General features: G+C 40.3%; 1 pseudogene; it reads left to right on the top strand.

Annotated features, from left to right (window-relative positions):
• The first annotated feature begins 9,175 nt into the window (after nucleotides 1-9,175).
• The window catches only part of LOC131047215 (leucine-rich repeat receptor protein kinase HPCA1-like), a 31,130-nt pseudogene continuing 12,898 nt past the window's right edge, over nucleotides 9,176-27,407 (top strand).

Below are 27,407 nucleotides of genomic sequence, written 5' to 3'. Positions count from 1 at the left end.
TTCACTTGCATTATCTTATTTTTACCGCTATCTTGTTCTATTTCACATTACTTATTGTTATTCTCTACCTAAGGTTAGCGAAACTCAAATTGGGGTTATTATTGTGCTTCCATAAACATAAACATAATTGATTGATCAATAAACTTTAATGAGCATCTACGTTCCTAGGTTATGTGACATAATTAAATTTTAATTTAACTTTTATTTGACCCAACTTTTCTCATTGAGTTACAAGATTTTTGAAATGTACACACCATAATAAGTATTTGAAAAGATAGTTATATCATATATAACATTGTAGCCAACAAATAAATAACATATTCTCACAAAAAGAAAGCATATTTTAAAGAAATAAAAAATGATTTAAAATAGTTAAATATTTTACTATTAGAAAAGCAAGATAAACAAGTAATAATTTTTTGATTGTGAAAATTGAGAGATAAATAATAAATATATGAAAATATATATGAATGATACATACTTCAAATAAAACTATACTATTTGTCAACATATCTATAGGGGAAGAGCACCAGTAGCAGTCATAGATAACTTCGCGCACTCACAAATCCTAAACAATACATCAGATTTTGAATTTTTTTTTAGTTGTCTTCACATGCAACTTAACTGTTTATAGCTATTGATTTGGCTTCTAGGTAGTAATGATGCACACTATGGAATCAGTTATGTGCACAAAGGTCAAAAAGTATACATTTCAAAGTGTGACCTGATACCTAACAAAAGATGTTCCCATAACCGTCAACTCAAATTCACTAGTACTTGTTGACAAATGTCCCTATCCACGACAACTAATGTGCTTCTTCCGTGATACTTTCTTTGTGTGTGTCGTTGTCCATGACAAATAATTGCTGGTTGAATGGCCGACCCATTAATTCCTCCCGCCTAACACCATACTTATCTCCAAGTTCGTTCAGGAAATGATGCCAAAATGTTTAGCCCTTAATGTGAGGTTGGTAAACTCATGGGTAAAACAAGGATTTCCCACACGTACCAACTATTCATGTAACAAAACATTTATATATCAAAGAATAAGTAACAACAACAAACGGCTATACCAGAAGAATGATATATTTATTGAATTCTCAAAAATATGCCAGTAAAATACCATCCTTGCTGAGGTCCATCTGAATCATATATAGACTCGATGGTTGGCCAAGTTGCCAACTGTAACTAACTACCAACTACCCCGCAGTAACCTCTCCATGACACAAACATAAACATAAACATAAACACCCAACCCAACTACAAACTAAAATGTGTTATTGACCCCTAACATTAGCCCCCCCCAAAAAAGTAGTTGTCTTCCAAACGACTAAGACAATAGGAGATGGAATACAAAACAAAGGACTAGGACCAAGAAGGGGGATGAGGTGTCCCTGTAGTGGTCGAAGAAGAAAGTTGTTGCCTTGTGTGGAGTTTGAAGGTCTTCATTGCCATCAACTGTTGTTCCCATGCCTTCTTCACCATGTGTGCAGCCTCCAACAGTTTTTTGTATTTTTGCTCCAATCAGACTAGCTACTATAAGTGCTTCTTCCACCACTACAGGGACACCCCTACTAGTTGTATGTCTCCAATCAGACTGGCTATTGTAAGTGCTTCTTCTGGTACCAAGTGTGCTGAAGAGGATAATTTTGAGGATGTAAAGTTCACTCGCGTACTCTTCCACTGTGCCCATAGCCCTCCATGTTGCTCTTCCTCTTCCTCCTCTACTATTGTGTGTGGTGCCATACGGAACCCCTCATTGCCACTCTCCTGCTCCTCAGTCTCTTCGACCTCTTCCTCAGAATCTTCGGTACTACTGTTATCTTCAACCTCTAGAGATATGTCCAGCTTCCTCCTCCTCTGCGTTGGTTGCGCGGTGTCGCCAAGTGTGTCTAGATGGGCATAATAGTACATGGTTATCTTATTAGGTTCACCCTTCCGTGTGGTTCGAAAATCCCCCACATTTCTAGCAGTACTTGCAAACATACGACATCTAGGAATAGGCTGATGACATGGTCGTACATGCAAAATGTCTTGTGTTCCAGCTTGAGAAAATCATGAATTCTTTTCGCCAAAAGTTGCCACTAGTTGTACACTTTGACACACTTAATCCCATTCATTAACCGTATCATCCAAACGGCGATGTCGGATGCTCGACTGGCTCCTGTGAGGTGACTATTTACTAAGTCCATCAACATTCTCCATTCTCCTAGTGTGATAAACGCACGCTTCAACCCCTTACTGTTAGACTAGGTGCTTTTCCATTGCTCTTCTGTGAGGTCATCTCTGGATACCAAATCCAACAACCACTGCTTCTTTTCCTTGGTGAGCTTCTTGGTTTGTTTCGTTGTAGATGCTCCCTTCTCGGGTATACCTAATACCCTCCTAAAATCTTCCAGTTTGAATGAAACTCGTACCATGCAGCCTTGGAACTAAATGATGGAAGCCCTTTCCTAGTGGTTGTATCTTGATACCATAGTCCATAGAACTGACTCAAAATCCTTAATGTTGAATGTCGGCATTTGGATGGCATGGTCTACCTGAGATTTTTTTAGGGAGTCCTTTATCACATGGTTGGGGGAAGTTTCCTCCCACCAAGTACGACATTCGCTGCTAGTCACACTCTCAAAGGCTACATTCTCCATCGTGATTCCCTCTGGATCCTTTTGCACTTTTGGCCTGATTTTGGCCTTCTTGTTGCCGTTGGCTGGATCTGTAGCTATCATGGTTGCACTACAACTATTTTTCCCTGTTGTCCTATCGTTGTCTCGTCCTTGACCATTATTATAATGGTCTGCAAGTGTGACCTGCCAATTGGTACAGACCATTGGACCAACTATTGTCTCTACATCGTACAGATTAACTCGTGCACTTTCGTTCCCTAGTCATAAGGCCTCTTCAACCTATGCCAACTCTTCACTCAGCTCCACATGGGTGGCACGAATCTCTCAATAGATACCCTCAAACTTTCTATACAACTTCTCCCTGCGTGTACGAATGTTGCGAAGGAGGGGATTACACAGATCCTACATGTACAATATGTCCATTTTCTGACCGTAGAGTCTTTCTTCTTTATCAATTGGTAGTCGTACAAGATCGTATGACTTCGTTTCATGTGGGTGGAATGTTTCACCGTATGGTATCCCTCTCTTCCGCATACAAATTCCTCCCCTCACTAGTTGTACATCGTATGAGCTATGCCAGACTTCCTTCTTTGTCAACCATACGTTGTACAGATAACTTAGACACTCCGTCAACTATCGTATGTTCTACGGGTGATCAACATACCCCCTGTCTGCAGGGCGTACGCTGTAGTGCCTTTTCCATGTCTTGCCTAGCCATACACCGTACGGTCTATCACTGTCGTACGGACTCCTCACTCTTCCTTCCTCAAGTCGTATGTTGTATGGCTTGTGAATTCCTTCTGCCTTCATCATCCGTACGGTTTGTACTTGTACTGGCGTGATGTGTATGGACCTATACGACCCTCCTTGGCACCTGCTTTTTTCTCTATAATTTTTTCTTCGACAGGCTATTTCTCTATCCCGATTCTGCCTATGTGCTATGTACAAATAAGCTCTGTGGGCTTTAAATAATCATTTGCTATTTTCAGGGTTAGGGTTAGGCTTAAATATTTCATTAATTTTTTATAAAACAATTGCCTCTTTATTAATTGTATTTTTTCCTTACTTATTTCCCTTACTTTTGCCTTGCACTTTAATTTTTTAATACTCGCCTTTCTATCTCATCCATATGCTCTTTTCTTCTTATTTTTAATATCCCGTCACTTATCAATTGTTTTAATTTTATTTGACAACACTTTTTAAATGTTTTCACTTTGAATATGATCCCAACCTCCAATATTTTGTTGATTTCCTCATTCACCTTGGTCGCATAGTTCTTGTTCATCCTGTACCGTCTCTTCCGTATAGGTTGGGCTCCTTGTATGAGGGATAGGCGATGTATGCATAATTCTGGTGGTACCCCCTTCAACTCCTTATAGGTCCAAGAAAAGACGTCCTTGTATTCCAGAAATATCCTGAAAGTCGTTGCCTTTAGTACGGGGTTCCAGTCATCCCCTACGAGTATCACTTGCGGGTCCTCATCCTTTCCTAGATTGATTTTTTTCACATCCCTTTCCTCGTACTTGATCGGTTTGTCTCATTCAAACTAGTGGGTTGGTGTGTCATCCACCCATGCCATTCCCTTTTGGTACCTACCGTACTCTGGGGGAAATGACTGCTCTTCCATATTGTTACTTGATTCCCTAATCTCGCATATTTGCAGAATGTGGCACTTCGGGTGGAAGATCTCATAATCCTCCATCAGCCAATGGAAAAGTCCATCCAACGAACTAGTTCCGTCTTTAGAGCATCCATCTAGTTCCCACACTCCTTCTTCGTTGGGTTCCTTCCCTCCTCTATCTCCTTCGGAACCTCACTCCCATCTACTTAATTCATCTGAATCAGAGTCTGACAACGCGAGCTCTTTACTGACTGACTGATTCCTTAGGTCAGTCACATACTTATGACCTTCACTCTTGATTGAGAGTGTATTCTTCTTCCAATTATGATTGGCTCTAGACATGATTAGTGATCCCCTTCCCAGGAGGGCGTCATATGTTTTTCTTTCTAGTGGTATGACTACGAAGTCCAGAAGGAATTGTTATGTCCCAATCACCACCTTTTGTGCCAGGAGAGTCTCAAGGGGTTTGATGTCATGTTGATCCATACCGACCAAATGGAATGTTGGTGGCTAGAGAGTAGGTTTGCCAAGACCTATCCAAGTTTCTTCTGGTAGCATGTTGACTCCAGACCCGCCATCCACAATGGTGTTTGTGAGCTTTCATCCCATTATATCCATCTCCACCATGGCAAGTTTCTGTCCAATGCTTACCGTGAGCAGCATAGGGTCCATGGAATCCATACCAGGTTCCTTCACCGAAGTCGCACTAGGTGGTTCTGTCACTGTCTGGTGTTCCTGGCCGACGGTGATGTCATCGGCTGCATTTGGCACGACCATCCTCAATTGTGACATGGTCTGTAGAAGGTCAAATACCCATATGGGTATGGTGGTTTGTAACATCTGCTTAGTGATAGTTTTCTTCGGTCCTGATCAGAGTGGGGTACTGGCAGTCGGGTGCGAGGCCCTTTGTTCTTCTACCATCACCCACTCAATATCTGCCATGGCTTTCTGGAGTCTTTCCTTCTCCATGCGAGAGTCATGATACATGGCTTTCTTGTTTTGTAATCTTGTGATTGCCAGTACACCTTCCTCTGGTTCTTCTACCTCTAACATATTCACCCCTTTTTGCTTTGGACACTCTGTGTCCTCATAATTCCCTCGACCACACCGTTTGCACAACAAATTTCTCGCATCATCTCCATTTTGACATTCCCACGCAAAGTGACCCCATTCATTGCATTTCTGGCATTGGATCATGGGTCGTCCTTTTGTGTCTTATTGAATTCTACTCCTCAATGTGTTATTATTGGTCCTGTTGTTACCCCACTAGTTGTTTTGGTACCCTCCAGGAGAGGCGTCAGAGTTTTCTACCGGCTTCGAAGGTGTCACTGGTGGTGTGACTTGGTCGGGCTGGGTGTAGAGCACTTGTGTGCTCTGTGCTTTCAATTTGTAGGGGCATTCCTTAATGGAATGTCCCATTACTTGGCAGATGTCATAGAAGGATTTTCAAGGGCAACTCCCCTTAGTGTGCCCTTTTGTCTTGCAGTCAGTGCACCATAGTTCCTTTCCTTCCTTGCCACTTTCTTTGTCAACCTTTAGTTCTTTCATCATCCTCATCATATCCCTTCGAAGTGCTTACACGGTTTTGGACTCCCTATCGTTGTCTTCATCCGTACTGTCACCATCGCTCACCCGGTGCTTCCCTCAGGATGTCTTATTTTCACTTTCAATATCCATCACACGGTTGTATGCTTCGTCATACGAGGGCAGAGGGACCACCTTCATCTTCTGCCTAAGAGATGGTACTAGTCCTTCAACAAACCATCTCTTCTTGAGGCTATCAACCGGCTGGTTCTCCATCTTCTTGAGCAATTCCCTCAGCCTTGTATTATATGCCCGCACACTTTCACTTTTTCCCTGCTTGGTATTGTAAATCTTGGCCACAATTTCATTGTCATCCCATCGGAGTTTGAACTCCTCTTGGAAAGCCTTCTTCAGATTATTCCAAGATGTTTTATACTAGGCATCTAGGTTTGTATACCAATTAACTGCTATTCCTCGTAGAGTGGTTGGAAATGCCTTCAACCAGTAATCCTAGTCGTCTCTGCCATTTGCCTCCCAAATGGTCACGTATGTCTTACAATGTCATACGAGATCCTTCAAACCGTCGCCCATGAATTTTGGAAGCTTTTATTTCTCTGAGGTGTGTACCATTGTTTTTGTCTGGAAGATTTTATGTAGTGCTTGGAAGTTACTATATGCCCGGAAGGTATTATGTGTGTGGAAGGTATCGTACGCTCTTGACCTGGTTGGACCCCTGTCCGCAAGGCTTTGGTCACCCTCACTCCTATAGTCCCTCCTTCCCGTGGTTTCTAGATCTGACCCTCTTATTTTGGTTTCCTCTGATAAGGACAAATTCCTAATGTCAGATAATGTTGCTTCAAAAATATTGGCGACCTCTTCGTGTAGGTCCCATACCGCCTCCTCTCCTTGTTCAGAATACTCCGACGAGTTGCTCTGTGACTCGGTTCCAAAGTCTTCTTCACTCGATGTCGAGTGTGGGGCATGGTCGACGAGATCTTCCTCCATTATGTTTGGAAGTGGCAAGTTTCTGGTGACCTCTGCCAACTCCTTCAAGGTACACGACCTTTGTCTCTCCCACCTATGACTCTGACTCACACTCTAACTTCTGCTACATTTCTCAAGGCTCTTCGAGTCAGCAACCTCCCTTAGCCGTCATCTCCGCTTGGCCTATTCTTTTATACAGAGAGATCTTCCTACAGTTCCCTCATCTACTCTTTCAGTGGTAGTGGTACGTTTGTCTTTGTTTGGCCGTAGGGGCATTAAGTGCCAAAGGTATGGTGTTGGCTTGTCTCCCTCTCCTCTTCCTCCCTACGGTTGCACTCTTTGTACCATTGGAGTACTTGTTGCCGACAGAGTTCCCGTGCAGTTTCCTCCCTTAGGTCTTGAAGTGCAATCATATTTCTGGCGAGTAACCTTGGAATACTTCCGAGCAGGTCAAAGATGAAAGTGCTAACAGTGAGTTCACCACATACCATGCCTTCAAAGATGGCTCACTCTTGAGCCTCCCTCTGCACGTACTACGTGACCGACACGTCCCACAACTCTACCAAGTCTGTCGTCAATTGATCCTCTCGTGCTTCTTCCGTGGTACTTTCTTTGTGTGTGTCATTGTCCATGACAACTAATTGCTGGTTGAATGACCGACACATTAATTCCTTCCACCTACCACCATAGTTATCTCCAGGTTCATTCAGGCAATGATGCCAAAATGTTTAGCCCTTAATGTGAGGTGATAAACTCACAAGTAAAACAACGATTTCCCACACATACCAACTATTCATGTAATTGAACATTCATATATCAAAGCATAAGTAACAACAACAAACAACTATACCAGAAGAATGATATCTTTATTGAATTCTCAAGAATATGCTAGTACAATACCATCCTTGCCAAGGTTCCATCTGAATCATATATAGACTCAACAGTTGGCCAAGTTGCCAACCATCACTAACTACCAACTTCCCCACGGGAACCTCTCGGCGACTCAAACATAAACATAGACATAAACATAAACATAAACACCTAGCCCAACTACAAACTAACATGTGTTATTGACCCCTAGCAAATGGTACATCAATTTTTTTAAATTTTTTTTTAGTTGTCTTCAAATGCGACTTAATTGCTTATAGCTATTTATTTGGCTTCTAGGTAGTAATCATGCACATTGTGGAATAAGTTATGCGCACAAAGGTCAAAAAGTATACATTTCAAAGTGTCGCCTGATACCTAATTAAAGATATTCCAGTAACCGTCAACTCAAAATCACTAGTACTTGTTGACAAATGTCCCAATAGTGGTGCACAAATGGGCCAATTATGAACAAAAAATTATAAAAAATGATCGGCTATTGGTACAAAACAAATTTATTAATGGTGTTTTCACTATGAGGGCTATTGGGGGGTCAACATGACAATAAAGTGGCGGTTATTGGAACTATGTTATCTATTGGTGCTCTTCCCCTATATCCTAATATTCTTCACTTTAGAATCATTCACAAAGGCAAGCCATAAATTCAGAGCAATTGAATGAAAGTCCTCGTAGGTAGGTGAACCCTAAGTCAACCACATTTATCTTCAAACTTCAGTTATTTTCGAAGTCAAGATATACGAATCTTGATTAGAAAATATAATGCCAATTATTTAAAGTTTTGTTACAATTTAATTTGTTTTTTTTATTCTATTGACCTTATATTTCATTCAATCAAATTTTACTAAAAACAAATGATACTAACTGAATAACTAAAATAATTAAAAAATATTAATCTCAATGAAATTTCTATCTAAAATGCTAAATAAAATAGTTTATTATCATGCTCAGTAATTTTTAATGGTTTAGATTGCAGCTACTAAACGTCCAGACTTACTAGAGACTATAAGGCATATTTTTTGCTGGTGCAAGCCTCAGAAGTTGCAGGGTGTTCTGTTTCTTCAATATTAATCAGTAATACTATTTGAACTGTAACTATTTCTGGCATACCTTAAGTTCAAAGAAGATATGAGGACTAGATATCTTGGGGGGTTATGTTTGATTCTTCTTTGGATGGCTTCCCTCTGCTTTGGAGTTACAGGGGTGACAAACAGCATCGATGGTCAGCTCTCTAAAAGATCATCATGTTTTTTTATCTTCTGATAAAAGTTGCACAGACTTATAATTTGGGTATTGTGTTTTACATACAGCTTCTCCCTTGAATGTCATGCGATTGCTGTGGGAAAATACAGAGCCAACAAGCTGGAAGAGTGGCACAGATCCCTGTGACTCCCAGTGAGATGGGGTGACCTGCACAAATGGCCGCATAACCTCACTATAAGATCTTCATTACTCTTTTACATAAGAACTCTATAAAATTATTATTTGTTTTTTGCTTTCAATGGGGGAAATCCCATAAAACTTTCTTTTATTATGAATGAATTCGTTCTTGTACAAAATATTATCAAGTGTGGGGCTGAAGGGATCTCTCTCAAAAGAAATTGGTTCTCTGACTGCACTTCAAACTTTGTAAGTACCATATGCTATACTAAATAGAATGAATACTGTAAATACCAGTTGTACAGAACAATGATATTTCTATATTGTAGAATAATTTTTTATATAATTTTTTGAATTATTTTAAAATTCAATGTTTCAAATCATGCTACATAATACATAATCTATGGTGAAAATTTGATGATTATATTGATGATAGGTTATATAATATGATCCAAAACATAAAATTGTTAAATAATTAAGACTATTTTATCCAGAAAATTTATATTTTACATTTTTTGTAACTCTTTTTCAATGCAAAGATGGATCACACACTGTGTGATCCAAAACATTGATAAAAAGTGATAAACCATCAAATCTAGAAACAACAAAGATAATCACACGAATTATAGAAATTTGAAGACATTAAAGAATTATAGATATCAAAACAGGAATCTATATTTTTATTGTTTTTTACCTTTTGTTTATATGAATATTTTAGGGATTTGTCCTACAACACGGAATTGACCAGAAGGCTTCTAGATAGTATAGGAAATTTGGTCTCCTTGAAAATTCTGTAAGTTTTTCTTTAAAATCAAGCGGCATAACACCTACAAAGTTCAAAGTATATTTACATTTCTTATTTTATTTTTTCTCACTAACATTCAATTGCAGAGTTCTCTTTTTTTATGACTAGTAAATTGCTATGACCCACAAGATGGTGATCGAGTGCAATTTCTTTGGACAAATACCAAGTGAATTGGGGAACCTAACTAATCTTAGCTTTTTGTAAGATTATACATAACTTTTCCATTTGTGCCATTAAGAGATACTTTGGCAAACGAATCTAGGGGTCATATACAAAAATATGAAAGTTTACTAATATAATTGAATAGGGGAAAAGACTTTGTGAGGTGGATTAGTTAATAAGCATGCAAATCAAACATATAATCATATGAAATTGAAAGATATAATTTAAAATGCTTAAAACAAGAATAAAAATGCATATACCTCACAAACCTTATACCTTCTCCTTCGGATGGAGCTTGATGAAGTGAAGGCACCCCTTGATGATGCTCCACTTGATGTGCTCCTCTTGCTTGCTTGATGTGGATGGCTCTCCAATGTTGTGCACAAGATGAAATGGATTTTAGGAGGATGATATGTATAAAATGGTTAAATGTGGATGAGATATGATTTGGAAATGATAAGGTTGCTAAGATGATTTCCTAGGCTCAAAAGGGCAGCATAAGATTACTGAACTTGGAGTCCTCAATTTATAGGAAGAGGAGAGGAAGAATGGATGGTTGGGATGGATCCAAGATGAAGGGCTAGGATTGCTTGTGAGCTCACACAAGGTCCAAGAGAGGGTGTGGAGACCAAAAGATATGTCTTAAAGACATTTCTCGCCTCCACACTCCTCAAGGTGTATTGGGAAGACTTCCCAAGGTACCTTGAGAAGAGCAAGGTGCATTGGGAAGACATCCCAATGTGCCTTGAGAGGAGCAAGGGATGTAACATTCCTTGAAGAATGGAGAAGAGGAATTAAAAATTCTCTAAAAAGGGATGATCATGGGGACTAGAGGAATAAGAAGGAATTAAAAATTCCTTGGGAGAGGAGATGCCTAGAGGATTGTGAGATTTTGAAAATCTCACATTCACCTAGGAAAAGAGTATTAAAAGCTGGTGGTTGGATGGAAGGGACAAGGGGTTGACTTTGTGGCTAATCATGATGATTAGCCACTAGCAACTCATTAGCAGGGGGATTAGAGGAAATGATAGGTGGGATTAGAATTTGTAGGAGGATTTGATTAGGAGAGACAATGAGTGGAGGGAATTAAAAATTAGAAGAATAAGGTGTAGCGTCCTAAAATTGCGACACTTGCAATTTCGACTGCATTTCGGTCTTCACGATGGCGACGCAACACGCAACCTGAATGGAGACCCCAAAACCTGTTTTCGACACCAAAAACTGCATTTTTCATGCACCCTGGCCTGAACCTCCTTGCACCCTGCTGCCCCGGGAGGTGGGACCAGAGCGCCCAGCGCCCTGGTCCTCCAGGACCATGGTGCCCAGCGCCCTGGTCCCTGGGTCCTATTTTGGGCCCGGTCTCCTAAGTGGTATCGGGTCTTTTTGTTTGCAATTTGGAAATATACTTTCCTGGTCGGCCTAAGGTCGGAAAAATCAGTCTATCAACCCTAATTGACAAGTATATAAACTACATTTTTCTCTCTCATTTGGGAGGAGATGATGATAAGATGATATGACGTGGAAACTATACTCAAGCATTCAAGCATTCAAGCAATTGATCATTCCAAGTCTCCATTCAAGGCTAAGTGTTGCATTCAAGTCAAGGATTCAACCATTGAAGAGGAGATCACTTACTTCATGCTACAACATACAACAACATACAACATCTAAACCTTCGCACATAAGGATACAAACATCCTTAGGACAAGGTATTAGTACTTGTTTTACATTACAGTCATTTACATTTACAGCACTTGCTCATTTCTTGGTTAATTCCAAAACCGGGGTTTGACCTAAAGGCAAACCCCTAATCCCTAACCCCCCAATCGTCTTCGCTTTTCTGTGTGTAGGTTGCAGGTACGCGGCTGAGATTGAAGATCTGGAATCCTTGGGCAGAGATGAACAGATCCCACTTCATTTCGCGGATTTTTCGGAGGACCGTGGCGTCGGGCGCCATCGTCCCAACAACTTTTGCTCAAATTTGCAGGACAACGCTGTATCGACATTCTAATACTAATTCCAGGTCCGCAGCTTCATCCTATAACCCAAACTCAGTTTATAAGCGAATCTTTATGACTTTCTATGCATTCCTAGCTTAATTTCCCTAACAACATTCTTTACAAAAGAGGGTAGCCTTGCTTTCCGAACCCTTGAAATTCATCTAGCATCCAATCTTACATTGTGTGGGATTGGATCTTATGAGTTTCAACCCCTCTTTTGAATGTAAAGTCTCCCCCCTAAGTGAAAAACCATCGAATCCTAGCGAACCTCCCTTCTCTCTCCTCGGAGTTGGAAGAGGGGAGACCAACTAGGGTTCGACCGCGATTTTTCCGCTTTACATAAGGTTAAGTGAGTTTAGAGAGTTTCTAGAAGAATTTATTAGGTTAATGATGAATTAAGAAGATGATTTGTAGGAATCATGTAGGTTAACTAATTAATTGAAATTAATTAGCCAAGAGGAAGATTTGTGAGGATTTAATCTTTTAGAAGAATAAAGAAAGGGATTGATTTATTAAATAAGTCAGTCACATACTATAGTGACAATATTAATTATATTTAATTAATATTGAGGAGAATTTGAATTAACATAATTAATTAAATAATTATGTGAGGAATTAAAAGTAATTATTTTTAGGTGTCTACATTTTGCCCCTCTTTGAAGTGAGGTGTAATGACGCGTTGATTCAAAGAATAATCTTGTTTGATTCGATTGATAAGTTCTAGATTCAGTCTGGTTCAAGAAGGAGTCATTCTGTATAGTACAAAGATGATCAAAGCATGTGGTTTCAAGAAGGAGTCATTCTGTATAAGACATAATTGATCACAACATCTGGTTTTAGGAAGGATTCATCCTATATAAGACATGATCAGAGCGCCTGGTTTCAGGAAGGATTCATCTTGTATAAGATATGATTGCTCACAACATTTGGTTTTAGGAAGGATTCATCCTGTATAAGCCATGATCAGAGCATCTGGTTTCAGGAAGGATTCATCCTATATAAGACATGATTGATCACAACGTCTGGTTTCAGGAAGGATTCATCATATATAAGATATGATCAGAGTGTTTGGTTTCAGGAAGGATTCAACCTATATAAGACATGATTGATCACAACATCCAGTTTCAGGAAGGATTCATCCTATATAAGACATGATCAGAGTGTCTAGTTTCAGGAAGGATTCATCATGTATAAGACATGATCGGAATCAGAACTAATTATGTGAGGAATTAAAATTAACTAAAATAATTATTTTAAGCATCTACATTTTAGCAGTGTGTGGAAGATAGAAGAAGAAGAGGATGCCCCAACATAAAGCATGGGAGGTCTATGCCCCCTCGAGATTTTTTTCAGAAAAAAGGATGAAAAATTCTCGAAAAGGAAAGAGGTAGAAGGGATAAATGAGGAAGAAATATGAAGCAATCATGAAGAATTTGGAAAGAAGAATAGGAGGTGCAAGACCATGGAGGAAAATGGGCCCTCACGAGGGCCCATATAAGCCACAACGGACCCAATGAGGGGTCATTGTTACACACAAGCCTTAGAGTTATTCAGAGTGAAGAAGAGGAGAAGGAGAGATGGACCACATTCTAGCTCGTGATCATCATGCTGAGAGGATCTGACGATTCGACTGACCGACGAGCTATGGACCACCACTGAGTAGGACTATCCCTCTTTTGGAAATTTTAATTTTGAGTAAGTTTTAGGGCTAGAAATAGGTATAGGGATAAGGTGAGGCACTTGCATTGATTGTTGTTTTAGTGTGTGCACCCCTAGGCTAGCACTCGTGATCAGCACGGGCACTCACCGAGGGGTCAAGTAGAATAGGATTTAGGTAGGGGAACTAGGAATCAACGTGGTCACTCACGCTTTGACGCGGGCGCCCAAGGGATTACACAGGTGCTTGCGCTAAAGTGCGACTGCCCAAGGGATTACGAAGGCGCTCGTGTTGATGGGTTTGGGAGCTGAAAGAAAGAGAGGAAGGGGCTTTGTTGGTGCGAGCGCCTACACAATGGTGCATGCATCACGGTTTTGGCACAAGCGTTACGTGAATTAGCATGTGTGCCTGGGAGGGGGGAATTTTTTGGTTTAGAATTTTGGAATGGGTGAAAGGGGTATGGTTGGTTCCGTAGATCAAGAGGGGACATTGAGACATGAAATTAATGATTTGATGCAGGTGGAGAGGGGACCACTAGCTTTGAGAGAGTATTGGCCTGCCGCGATGAGCTTGTACCATGAGCTAGACCGTGATGAGTCAGAGTTTCTACATTCGCTGGGGTTGCATTATGTAGGCAGATGGCCGAGGATTCGGGCGCATACTGCTATGATGACTGGGCTAGTGGAGAGGTGGGTTAGTCGGTATAACACCTTTCATTTGCCGACTGGAGAGGCGATAGTGACCTTGCTGGATGTTTGGAGGATCTTGAAGATCCCCATTCATGGCGTGATCCCCGAGTATCAGTTGGATGCAGCTAATTTTTATTTGAGGGAGGTGTGCAAGTATGAGACACCACCGATGCTAGATAGGAGCAAGATGCACTTGGGCCAAGCGATGGCCATCCGGTAGATTCCTCGACTATTTTTGGTGATTTGCGGCTTCTTGAGTAGGTGGATCCTTCCATGTTTGGGTGGACATGAATTTCCTCTAGGGTGGAGTAGATGCATGTATTTCATGATTCATGATGGTGTTCAGTATGCTTGGGGCTCAATGATGCTAGCCTAGCTCTATCATGACATGCACCTGGTGACTTACAGAGAGTATGCTAGTCTATTTGTTGGGATGACACTCCTACACATATGGGCATGAGAGCATTTTGTAGTGACTCGACCACTAGATGCTCAGGACAGGTGGCCACGGTAGCCATTTGTGGATAGGTACAGAGGACCGATGCACTACACACAGATGGCATCCATGTGGTTTTGGAGGAGGATTCTAGATGAGCTAGCATAGTTCACATGGAGGCCATTTTTGGGGTGTGAGTGGTGGAGGGATGATTGGTAGCTTCACTGGGAAGGGGTTGAGATGTAGATTTTTGGGAGGTTAGTCTACATCATGGAGTATTATGCTCCATTCAGGGTGGCCCGACAGGTTGGGCAGGTGTAGGACATTGTGGGAGATATTCTAGTGTATCCCTAGATTACATGGGAGGCGAGGTATTGGGGACCTACAGCGAGTCCCTTGGATGGGCGGATGAGCTTCCAAAGAGATTTTCACATAGTTTGGGATGAGCGGATGGGAGCAAGGGAGGACCCAGGCATGACAGGTGGTTACTGGAGCTGATGGGAGGGGCACTTGCGAATGTGGCTTACTATTTCAGGAGTTTTGGATGATGAGGAGTTAGAGTCGGGGGTGGATCAGGTGGTGGGTGGGGAGGATGATGGCCAAGGAGAGAGAGTTGTAGTTTGGGCAAGATGCGGTGTGGGCAGAGAGCAGAGGAGAGTCTGAGTTGTGTGGCAGAGGGGTCCAGAGGAGGAGGGAGGGGATGGAGAGGATGCCTCAATGGGAGAGGTTGCAGAGGCCGCAGTAGGCGAGAGAGGGGAGGCTACAGTTGGAGAGGGAGAGGGTGTGCCCATGGATATTCCTAAGACACAGGTAGGGAGAGGGGAGGACCGTCACAAGCTGATTTTGATCGATTACAACAAGAGCAGGATGACTATCAAATGAGGCTTCACTCTGTTGAGGATGAGCTGCAGGTAGAGAGGGCTCAAGGGGAGAGCCTAGAGGCAGAGGTGGCATAGTTGACTCAGGAGATATCTAATCTGATAGAGAGTTTGCATACTACCAGGATAGAGGTGGATGCCTTCAGGGTGGAGGGGGAGGAGGCAGAGAGGATGCTGGAGGAGGCTCAAATAGGTACAGCTATTGCAAAGCTGCAGGATTGTCTTTGCCAACAGGATGCTGAGTTACAGGGATTATAGGCTAGAGTGCAGAGGGCAGAGGCAGATGTGACACGACTGCGGGAGAGAGGGATGCATCTCAACAGACATTAGTTTCGGCTAGGTTGGCACAAATATTTTTTGATAGTCTGTAGCAGCGAGAGAGAGAAGATAGATCAACTCGAGAGGCATAGTATTATAGGGGGTTATATCACAGAGTGGTTCCTGTAGGATAGCGAGTAGTCTCGTATACTGAGAGTGCACAATCTCACAGGACCCAGAGTCAGCGACGGAGTCAAAGTCAGCAAACAAGGGGGTCAGTGGGTTTTTGACCACCTGCAAGAGGAGCAGGAGGATCGATTGGAGGTGCTATAGTAGAGGGGGGTGGAGAGATAGGAGGGGAGAGCTAGCTCCTTGTATTACTTGTGTATTATATTTTGACCCTGCGGGGCGATCATTGTATCATGATAGACACATTTTTCTCCTTATATATATATATACATGATTTGATTAGTGGCAGATGATGTGTAGCATTTATTGTGATGGATTATTTTTGTTTTTCTTATGATTTCATATATGGATGTAATCATGGATGTGCTATGCTAGCCTATTTTGTGATGCAGAGTGGATGCTTATATATGTATATTTATGATGTGTTGTGGACATTGTTTTTTTTGGATGCAGGTTGAGTGATTTTTATGCTTTATGTATAAATACTCATGTGTGAATGAATTATAATGCAGTCTAAATGAAATTTTATATGGATTTTATTTATGTGATGCAATCTTATGTGGTAAATGTTTTGTGTAAAATATGACTATCTAAGAAATGCACTCTACATGATGTAAATAAAATAAAAAAGAGGGAACATGCCAATAATGACACAATGATCTTAGCTAGAAGAATATGGAATAGATGGGAAGTGGGAGAAATTGAGAACTCTATAGGATTATTGAGTTTAGGATTTGATGGACTGATGGTAAGATTTTGCGCACAACGAATGTGGAGAGCCAACCTAGTTTGATATTGCCCTGGGTGACTTGCACTGCTAATTATAGAAATTAGGATACCACGAGAAACCTAAGGTGTGGACTAACTCTCAGATAAACAGGAATTCCTTACACATAGCTATGCAAGTGTTAAGAAACACTAATACAGAGTTGTGGGTATGTATAAGGAGACCTTCAAAAACATCGATAACTCTTGTACACGAGAAGGTAAGTGTTGATGAACGCTAATACCAGGTCGCCGGTTTGTACAAGAGAGATCCAAAACATGCCCTGCTATGAAAATATGCCCCAGTCTGCGCCTATTGTAACATACATGGCTATGGAGAAAAAACAAGTAGTCATAAATAGTTACAGTCATAGGGCAAAAGATGCAAGTCTAAATGAAAAGATCCAACAAAATTTAACAAGTCAAATATAACCAGCTGATACCTCTTGCCAAGAGTAGGACTAGGATGGAGGATTAGGTTGCCAGGAGAGGGAAGGAATCATCCCTAGGGAAACATGGTCTTGTAGATTTTAGGCAAGTGATTCTATGGTTTTGGAGAGTGACTAGTAGATTTGGGATTGTTCTCAAGACTTCTTGAAGCTCACATAGAAGCATAAAAGCTCAATTTGCTGAGATACTCCTTGTTCATGACTCAGTCGAAGACTCATCATCATATGCATGTTTTATTGGGAGTCGAAAAAGAAGGAATGTTGCGAATGGGTGGACTAGATGGTGGGTGATTTATAGTGTCGACCTGATAGATAGTGGATCCGGTTATTTACCTTGGGACCTACATGGAGGTTTTCACCAAGGTACTTGTCCATAGCACCACAAAGTGGTTTTCACTGGTGGACGAATTGTTTTTCTTTCTTTTTCTTGTAGTTTTTTTTTTGTGTGTGTCAATTTAAGACTTTCTAAGGATTAGGCATAAAATATTTTGAGGTGCATGATATTCATTGGATCATCAAAAGGATCACCTTCAGGAGTAGCCAACTGACAAGTTCTTGATCCATAATTTGTTGTGATCACATATGGTCCAAGCTAATTAGGCTTGAACTTGCCTTTCTTTTCTCTTTCTTGCAGATTTTTCTAATTTTCCATGAGGACAAGATCACCAACTTGGAATTCTCAGGTTCTGACCTTTTTGTGATAATTCATACGCAAGTGGTTCTGATATACCCGGAGATGATTCAAGGCCTTGAGGCATCGTTCATCTAACAATTCTAGCTCTTGTAAGCAGGCAATTATGTATTCTTCCTCTAGTAGAATGTTTTGTAATGATACTCGTAAAGAGGGGATCTTGATTGCAACAGGAAGGATGACTTCGGAGCCAAAGACGAGGGAATAAAGGGTGGCACCTATGGGGGTGCGAATGGAGGTGTGGTATGCCCACAAAGTACAGTGGAGTTGGAGGTGCCAATCATGGCCAGCTTCATTGACTATCTTTTTAAGGATTTTGATGAGGGTTTTTTTAGAAGCCTCAGCTTGGCCATTGCCTTGGGGATAATATAGACTAGAGAAGCGATGTTGGATGTTGAATTTTTGGAGGAGTTCTTTGACATGATGGTTTTTAAATTGTCTCCCATTATCTGTGATAATGACTTTGAGAATGCCATATCGGCAGATCAAATAGTTTAGGATGAATTTGGATATCCGCTTACCAGTGGTAAAAGTGAGAGGGATAGCCTCTACCCACTTGGTGAAATACTCAGTGACAGTGATAATGAATTTATGTCTGTTGGAAGATGGAGGGTGGATTTTCCCAATGAGATCGATCCCCCAATGCAAAAAAGGCCATGGTGTAATAAATGGTTGCAATTCTTGTGATGGTGTGTGAATCTTGTCACCATGTTGCTGGCAAGGGATGCATTTCTTCACGTAGTTATATGCATCTACTTCCATTTTAGGCCAATAGTATCTTGTTCTCAAAAGTTTTTTAGCTAATGTGAGCCCACTTGAATGTGCTCTACAGATATCCTTGTGTACTTCACGTAATGCCCATTCTTCTGTTGAAATGTGGCGACTAATTAGAAAAGTACTATACACTCAGCACATATCCTCGTCTGGTTTCGGGGCCGGGCCTGGCCCTGGGCAGGGGTTCGGGGGCGGCAACCCCTGAGAAAAGCGGGGGTTCAGGGGTGGAAGCCCCCGAGAAAAAAATTTTGGGGGATTTTTTTTGTTGATGAAAACTGACATTGTAATAAAACCCTAAAAAGGTCGACTTTGATTGTTGCCCTAAAAATGCATGTTATAAGTGGTTGGGATGCTTAAGGCATTGTAAGGTTGATGTACTATTTTTGTTGGATAATAAGAAAGATTGGATGACTGTGTATGGTGGATGTAACCCATTCTAGGTGAACCACGTTAAATCTCTATATTATCTGTGTCTTGTTTTATTCCTTTATCTTTTGTATTTAAATCTACATATAATTGTTAGTTCATATTTGCTTCAGGATCTGCTTGAAACCCTAACAATTGGTATCAGAGCCAGGTATTCTATAAATTGGCAGGACTCTCAAATTTGAGTGGGAGCAATGGAGAATTCCAAATTCAAGGTCGAAAAGTTTAATGGCCAGAATTATCAGTTATGGAAAATGCAGATGGAAGATTATCTGTATCAAAAGGATTTATGGCGACCATTGGAAGGAAAGGCAAAGAAATCGACCACAATGTCAGATGAAGAGTGAGACATTTTAGATAGAAAGGCACTGAGATCCATTCGATTGTGCCTTGCACCGTCTGTAGCATTCAATATAACAGAAACAAAAATGGTTGTAGATTTAATGACAACATTGGCTAAGTTGTATGAGAAACCCTTGGCTTCAAATAAGGTATTTCTTATGAAGCATTTGTTTAATTTGAAAATAAGTGAGGGAGGATCTGTAGCGGAGAACTTAAATGAATTTAATACAATTACCAGTCAATTATCTTTGGTAAAAATTAACTTTGCAAAAGAGTTTAGGGCTCTCTTGATTTTATGTTCTTTGTCAGAAAGCTAGAATAGCTTGGTTATGGCTGTAAGTAACTTTGTCTCTGGTAAAAATACTTTGGTATTTGATGATATTATTGGTGTTATCCTAAGCGAGGAAATGTGAAGGAAAAGCACAGGTGAGACTCCAACATCATCGGGTAGTGTTTTGAATGTGGAGAACAGAGGAAGATCAAAGGAAAGAGGAAAAGACCCTTGGAATGAGAAGTCATGAGGGAAGTCAAAGAAAGGACGCTCTCAATCTAGAGGAAAGAAAAATTGCTGGTATCGCAGAAAGCCTGGTCATCTCAAGAAAGATTGTTGGTCTCGAAAAAACAAAAAAGGAGAAAAAACTGAAAATGACAGTAAGGAAGCTAATATTGCAAGTAATACTTTACAAGATGCTTTAATCTTATGTTTGGATAATGTTAATGATTCCTGGGTAATAGATTTTGAAGCTTCATTTCATGCTACACCCCATAGAAAATATTTTCTAGATTATGTTCAAGGTGATTTTGGACAGATATATTTGGGTGATGATGAGCCCTATCAAATTGTTGGAAAAGGAAAGATAAAGATCAAGTTGCAGAATGGAAATGACTGGTTTCTGTAGGAGGTAAGACATGTTCCTAATTTAAGAAGAAATTTAATTTCTGCAGGGCAACTAGGTAGTGAAGGTTGCATTGTTACCCTCTCAGATAGTATGTGGAAGGTCACTAAAGGATCATTAGTAATAGCTAAAGGTGCGAAGGTAGGCACATTATATCTGTGTATAGGTAACACTTACTCTACCCTAGCTGCTACAGATAAAGTTATTGCAGGGACAACAACAATAAATGTTGCAAGAACAGATTCGATAATGTGGCACCATAGGCTTGGGCACATGAATGAGAAAGGGATGAAAACCCTTCACTCCAAAAATCTAGTGCCAAGACTAAAGAAGATTGATTTAGAGTTCTGTGAAAACTGTGTTTATGGTAAACAGAAAAAAGTTAGATTTCTCAAGGTTGGGAAAGAGAAGAAGAGTGAGAAGTTAGAGCTTGTACATTCAGATGTATGGGGATCGGCTCAGGTATCATCTCTTGGTGGCTCTTGTTATTATGTTATTTTTATTGATGACTTAACCAGAAAAACATGGGTATATTTCCTATAACAAAAATTAGATGTTTTTGAAACTTTTAAGAAATAGAAAGCTTTGGTTGAGAATGAGATAGGAAAAAAGTTGAAGTGTCTCAAATTGGATAATGGAGGTGAGTATTGCAGCAAAGCATTTGAGGATTACTGCTCCTTAAATGGGATTAGAAAGCAAAAGATAGTTCTAGGAACTCCACAAGAAAATGGTGTGTCAGAGAGAATGAATAGGAATATCATGGAATGCGCGAGGAGCATGAGATTGCATGCTGGATTGCCCTTACATTTTTGGGTAGATGTTGTACATACTGCTGTCTATTTGATAAATAGAAGACCTTCAACTCCTTTGGATGGTGGTATTCTAGAGGAGGCATGGACTGGTAAAAAGGTAAATTATTCTTTTCTAAAAACTTTTGGTTGTGAAGCTTTTATCCATGTTGATAAAGAAAACAGAACCAAGCTTGATGCTAAATCTCAGAAATGTACCTTCATTGGATATGGGATAGATGAATATGGCTATCGGTTATGGGATTTTGAAAATAAGAAAATAACTAGAAGTAGAGATGTTATGTTCAATGAGAAGGTTATGTATAAAAAATAGATGCAGGAAAAGAAGCATGAACAAGATAAACAAGAATATGCGGTGTTGGATGAGATTCCTAAAAATGAAATGCCATAGGTACCTGATGCTCAGCAACAACAGAATGTCCCACAAACTCCTGCAAGTGTTAGACATTCTACGAGGACAAGTAGACCCCCTAAAAGATTTTCTTCTTCTTTGTATTCTATTTTATTAATGGATTCTGGTGAACTAGAAGAATATGAAGAAGCAATGCAGGTGGATGTCAAACGACAGTGGGAGCTAGGCATGAAAGAGGAGATAGACTCCTTGATGAAAAATAAGACTTGGGACTTAATCCCTTTACCTACAGAAAAAAGAGCCTTGCCTAACAAATAGGTTTATCGGTTGAAGAAGGAGGAAGGAGGTCAGAAAAGATATAAGGCCAGACTTGTGGTAAAAGGTTTTGCACAGAAAAAGGGTATAGATTATGATGAAATATTTTCTCTAGTTATAAAAATGACTTCAATTAGAATTGTACTTAGTATTGTGGCTATAGATGATTTACATCTTGAACAATTAGATGTCAAAACAGCTTTTCTCCATGGAGATTTGGAGGAAGAAATTTACATGTTGCAACCACAGGGATATGAGGTCAATGGAAAAGAGAACTTGGTGTGCAGGTTGAAGAAAAGTTTGTATGGCCTAAAGCAAGCACCCTAACAATGGTATTTAAAATTTGATAGTTTCATGGCTGGACACGGTTATCATAGATGTCATTCTGATCATTGTATATATTTTAAGAGATTGGATAATGGCAGTTATATTATCCTATTGCTTTATGTTGATGACATGCTTGTTGCTAGTTCTAACATGGAACACATAAATGATCTTAAACAAAAATTAGCCAGGTCATTTGCTATGAAGGATTTGGGTGCAGCTAGGCAAATTCTCGATATGAGGATTACATGAGATAGGAAAAATAGAACCTTGAATTTGTCCCAAAGTGAATATATAAAGAAGGTGTTGAAAAGATTTAACATGTAGAATGCAAAAGCAGTTAGTACACCTTTGGCTAGTCATTTCAAATTGACTAAGGAGATGTACCCAAAGGCATAGGAAGAGGTTAATAAAATGTCTAACATCCTGTATTCATTAGCTGTTGGCAGTCTGATGTATGCAATGGTATTCACAAAGCCAGATATTGCACATGCAGTGGGAGTTGTGAGCAGGTTTATGAGTAATCTGGGTATGGAACATTGGAATATTGTGAAATGGATTCTTTGGTATTTGAAAGGAACTACTACGAAGGCATTATGTTTCAAAGGATCTAATGCTGCTCTGAGTGGATTTGTTGACTCTGATCTGGCGGGTGATATTGATTCACAGAGGAGTACTACAGGGTATGTTTTTACTATAGGAGGAACTGCAGTCAGTTGGGTTTCTAGGCTGCAAAAGGTTGTTGCACTTTCAACCACTAAAACTGAGTATGTTGCTGCTACAGAAGCCAGCAAGGAGATGATTTGGTTACAATGTTTTCTAGATGAATTGGGTCAGACATAGGAGGATTGCCTATTGTATACTGATAGCCAAAGTGCCATTCATCTTATGAAGAACTCTGCTTTTCATTCAAGGACAAAGCACATTCAGCTCAGGTACCACTTCATCCAGACTATTTTGGAGGAGGGTCAGTTACGGCTTGAGAAGATTCACATAAGTGAGAATCCTGCCAGTATGTTCACAAAGACAGTTCTACAAGAGAAGCTGATTTCTTCATCAGTTTCTATTGGTCTTCTTGATTGATAATTGTGGAATTTATACCAGTCGAGTCCTAGTATTTTATCCAGTAGATGCTGCATGTACAGTGGTGTCGTGTAGTATCAATCTCCAAGTTGGAGATTGTTTGGTGTGGAGCTTGATCAGTCTCCAAGTGGGAGATTATTGAAATGTGGCGAATGATCAGAAAAGTATTGTACACTCAGCATGTATCCTCACTAGGGTCCAAGGCCGGGCCGAGCCTCGGGCAAGGGTTCGGGGGCGGGAGCCCTCGAGAAATTTTTTTTTGGGGGTATTTTTTGTTGATGAAAATTGACATTGTAATAAAACCCTAAAAAGGCCGACTTTGATTGTTGCCCTAAAAATGCATGTTATAAGTGGCTGGGATGCTTAAGGCATTGTAAGGTTGATGTATTATTTTTGCTGGATAATAAAAAAGATTGGACGGTTGTGTATGGTGGACGTAACCCATTCTGGGTGAACCACGTTAAATCTCTGTGTTATTTGTGTCCTATTTTATTCCTTTATCTTATGTATTTAAATCTGCATATAATTGTTAGTTCATATTTGCTTCAGATCTACTTGAAACCCTAACATCTTCCTCTTGTTTATCTAAATACCTTAGGAGGGAACCATCAAAATGCCTTCTGAATAGAGTGTCTGCAAGGATGATGTACCGAGCACATCAGTGAATGAAGGTTTGTTGCTGGGTTTTGGTGAGATGTGGGGGAATGGTGTTGTCTTTAAGGAAAGTGAAGGTTTCTTGGTACCAAGGGGATTCGGGACCAACGAGAACACACACCATTTCAGACTCTGGTAGGTCATATGCTGGTATAAACAATTTCTCAACTAAGAACTCACACTTTTGACTATGGGCCAGCATTTGGAGGAGGGAGTCAATGGTGGCCATTGCATCTGCAGCCCTATTGCTTGTCTGTGGGATTTGATCAAATCTAATTATCATGAAATGTTGCTTAAGATCCTCAACCATGGTGCAGTAGGGAAGGATTTTATCATCTTTTTTCTGGTACTTATCATTGACTTGTAGCTCCTTTATTTTCTAGTGGATAGCCAGGTGCAAACCTATGATAAGAGCCTCGTATTCTGCTATGTTGTTGGTGCATGCAAAGGAGATTTTGTATGATTTGGGGATACCATCTCCTTGAGGTGTGACCAATAATATTCCTACCCCCAATCCATTATGGGTGTAAGAGACATCAAAGTACAATCGCAATGTGGAGGGTGTGGTAATGGTCATAATGAACTCATCTAGTAATTCTGTGAGAAGAAGATGGTCACTTAGAAGTGGAGCTTCAGCCAATTGATCTATAATGACTTGTCCCTTGATTGCCTTTTTGTCCATGTATTCGATGTCAAACACACTTAAGAGAGTGACCCATTTAGCGGTTCTGCCAGTGAGAGCCACTTTTGATGGGAGATATTTAAGTGGATCTATTTTAGCAGTTAGCTTTTTTTTATTGTTTAGCATATAGTGTCGGAGTTTCTGCGTGCTAAACACCAATGCTAAGCATGCTCTTTCAATGGGGGTATAATTGAGTTCATACCCTACCAATGTTCGACTGATGTAGTAAATAGCATTTTCCCTTCCTTGGTCATTTGTCTATGCCAATAATGCCCCCAATGCCACTGTAGTAGCACATATATACAAAATAAGGGGTTTTCCAAGAGTAGGAGGCATCAACACTGGAGGTGATGCTAGATATTCTTTTAGTTTCTCAAAGGCCTTTTGGCATAAGTAGTCCCATTTGAACTTCGTGTCCTTGCATAGGAGATGTGCAAATGGATGGCACTTATCTGCTAGTTGTGAAATAAAGCACCTAACAGTTTGGAGTTTTCCTTGGAGACTGTGTAGTTGACTGAGAGTTTTTGGTGGAGGCATTTCCATGATATCTTTTACTTTTGTCGAGTCGACCTCGATGCCTCTACAGGAAACAATGAATCCTAATAATTTTCCTGCTATTACTCCATACATACTCTTTTGGGGATTTAGGCGTAGCTTGTATTTTTCTAATCTTTCAAAGATCTTCTTTAGAATGGGAATGTGTTCTTGCCTTGTCTTAGATTTGCCTGGCAGATCATCCACATAGTCCTCCATAATTTTGTGTAAGAGGTCATGAAAAATTGTCATCATAGCACATTGATATGTAGCTCTCATATTTTTGAGGCCAAAAGGCATGACCCAATAACAGAAAGTTCCCCATGGTGTTGTGAATGCAGTTTTATGTTGATCCTCATCTGCGATCCTGATTTGGTTGTATCCTAAAAAAATCCATCTATAAGTGATAGCATCTCATGCCCTGTTGTAAGGTCCACAATCATATCTATATTTGGGAGCGAGAAATCGTCTTTAGGACAAGCTCTATTTAGATCTTGGAAATCTATGCAAATGCGAATGCCCCCAATAGGTTTGCCAATAGGTACAATGTTGGAGACCCATTTAGCATAATCTATTGGTTTGATGAATTCTGCATGTAACATCTTTTGGAGTTCCACTTTGACTAGATGTGCAATATGTGGGTGCATTTTGCATAATTTTTGTTTTATAGGTTTTGCATCTGGACGGATAGTGAGATTGTGAACCACCAAGGCGAGATCCAACCCTAGCATATCAGCATAGGACCATGCAAAATTGATTTTTACCTCTATAAGGAAGTTGATGAAATCTTATTTCTCCTTTTCTGTGAGGGACTTGGCCATCAACACATTTTTTAGCATGACTTCGGTGCCCATGTTGATGTTATCTGTTTCTTCTATCAGCAAATTTGATTTGTCTTGTGGAAGGTAACCAATGGTAGGGAGGTCAAGTCCCTCATCGTCAAGTGCCTTTTCCAAGTTTTCACTTTCGAATACGCCCTTTGTTTTTATTTTTTGTTCATCCAAAGGTGCCCCAGGGAGATTTTCACCTAGGGAATCATGTTTTTTCTTTTTATTATCTTTTTTGTGGCTAAGAGCATTGTCCTAATCACCAAAATATCCCTCTTCGTGTAGTTGGATGCCCTCGATTCTATTACAATCTTCTAGGTCTTGTGTTGTTAGGAGAGCAATGAGAGCATTATCATCAGTGCAGATATCTAAAGTGGGTTTGTCTCGTTGGCCCTAGTCAATGAGTTCAGGATGGACAAGATGTAGCTCATGTGAAGTGGGAGGGGTTAAGGGGGTGATGGTATTGATATAAGCATCAAGAAAGATATCTTTCTCGTATTCATAAGACATTTCATGGAATTCCTTTTCGTCAGCACTTTCTATATCCAAAGAAGGACTAGAAGGGGCATCGACGATAGTAATCTTAGGCACTGGGGTGTACCCTAAGCCTCTGTTGTATCTATAGGAGATAGGATTTATGGGTTTTTTTCTTCCTTTCTCCTCTGGTTATAGGCCGTGTCCTTTGTAACTCATTTTTTCAACTATGGCAGATTCTTTTGGGTACATTTTTTTGGATACTTTTGTTGGATCATCATCCTCTTCTTGATACAACCAGGAAGAGACATTTGCTTCAAGGTTCTCCTTATGAAGTGGGCCCCATTGCTAGAAGGTGGTATTTTGGCATTGCATGACTGATTTCGGGTCATTTTTGAGCTCTTTTGGTTTGCCAAATGACTTAGGAGAGAGAGGGAGGTTGTCTATCAATAAGAAATCCTCCAATTTGTATTCTCTAGAGCCATTGTCCAAGATCTTGATTTGATTATCTGGTTGGGATGAAGTGGAGGCAAAATTTGATGTGTTAGATGGAGGCTTTGACAAGGGTCTATTTAGTGGACAATGATATAGATGCTCCCCCTCTAATAGTTTGCAATATTGAAAAGGTTGGGGATCACCTTTGATAGTGATCTCTCTTCCATTATAGGGGAATTTGATGCATTGGTGATAGGTGGAGGGTACGACCTACAAGGAATGAATCCAGGGCCGCCCAAAGAGAATGTTTTAGGGGAGATCAAGATCTAGTACTTGGCAAGGGGTTTCAATTGTAATGGGGCCCACTTGAAGAGGTAAGGTGATCATGCCCTTTGAAACTCTTTCCGCATCATCATATGCTTTTATTGTGATCCTTCCTGATATGTCTACTAGATCCTCAGAAAGTCCCAATTATTTTATTAA

This window comes from Cryptomeria japonica, chromosome 7, assembly GCF_030272615.1.
Source record: "Cryptomeria japonica chromosome 7, Sugi_1.0, whole genome shotgun sequence".
Classification (NCBI taxonomy): Eukaryota; Viridiplantae; Streptophyta; class Pinopsida; order Cupressales; family Cupressaceae; genus Cryptomeria; species Cryptomeria japonica.
The sequence above is the reverse complement of the archived record's forward strand: the minus strand, read 5'-3'. Positions and strand labels throughout refer to the sequence as shown.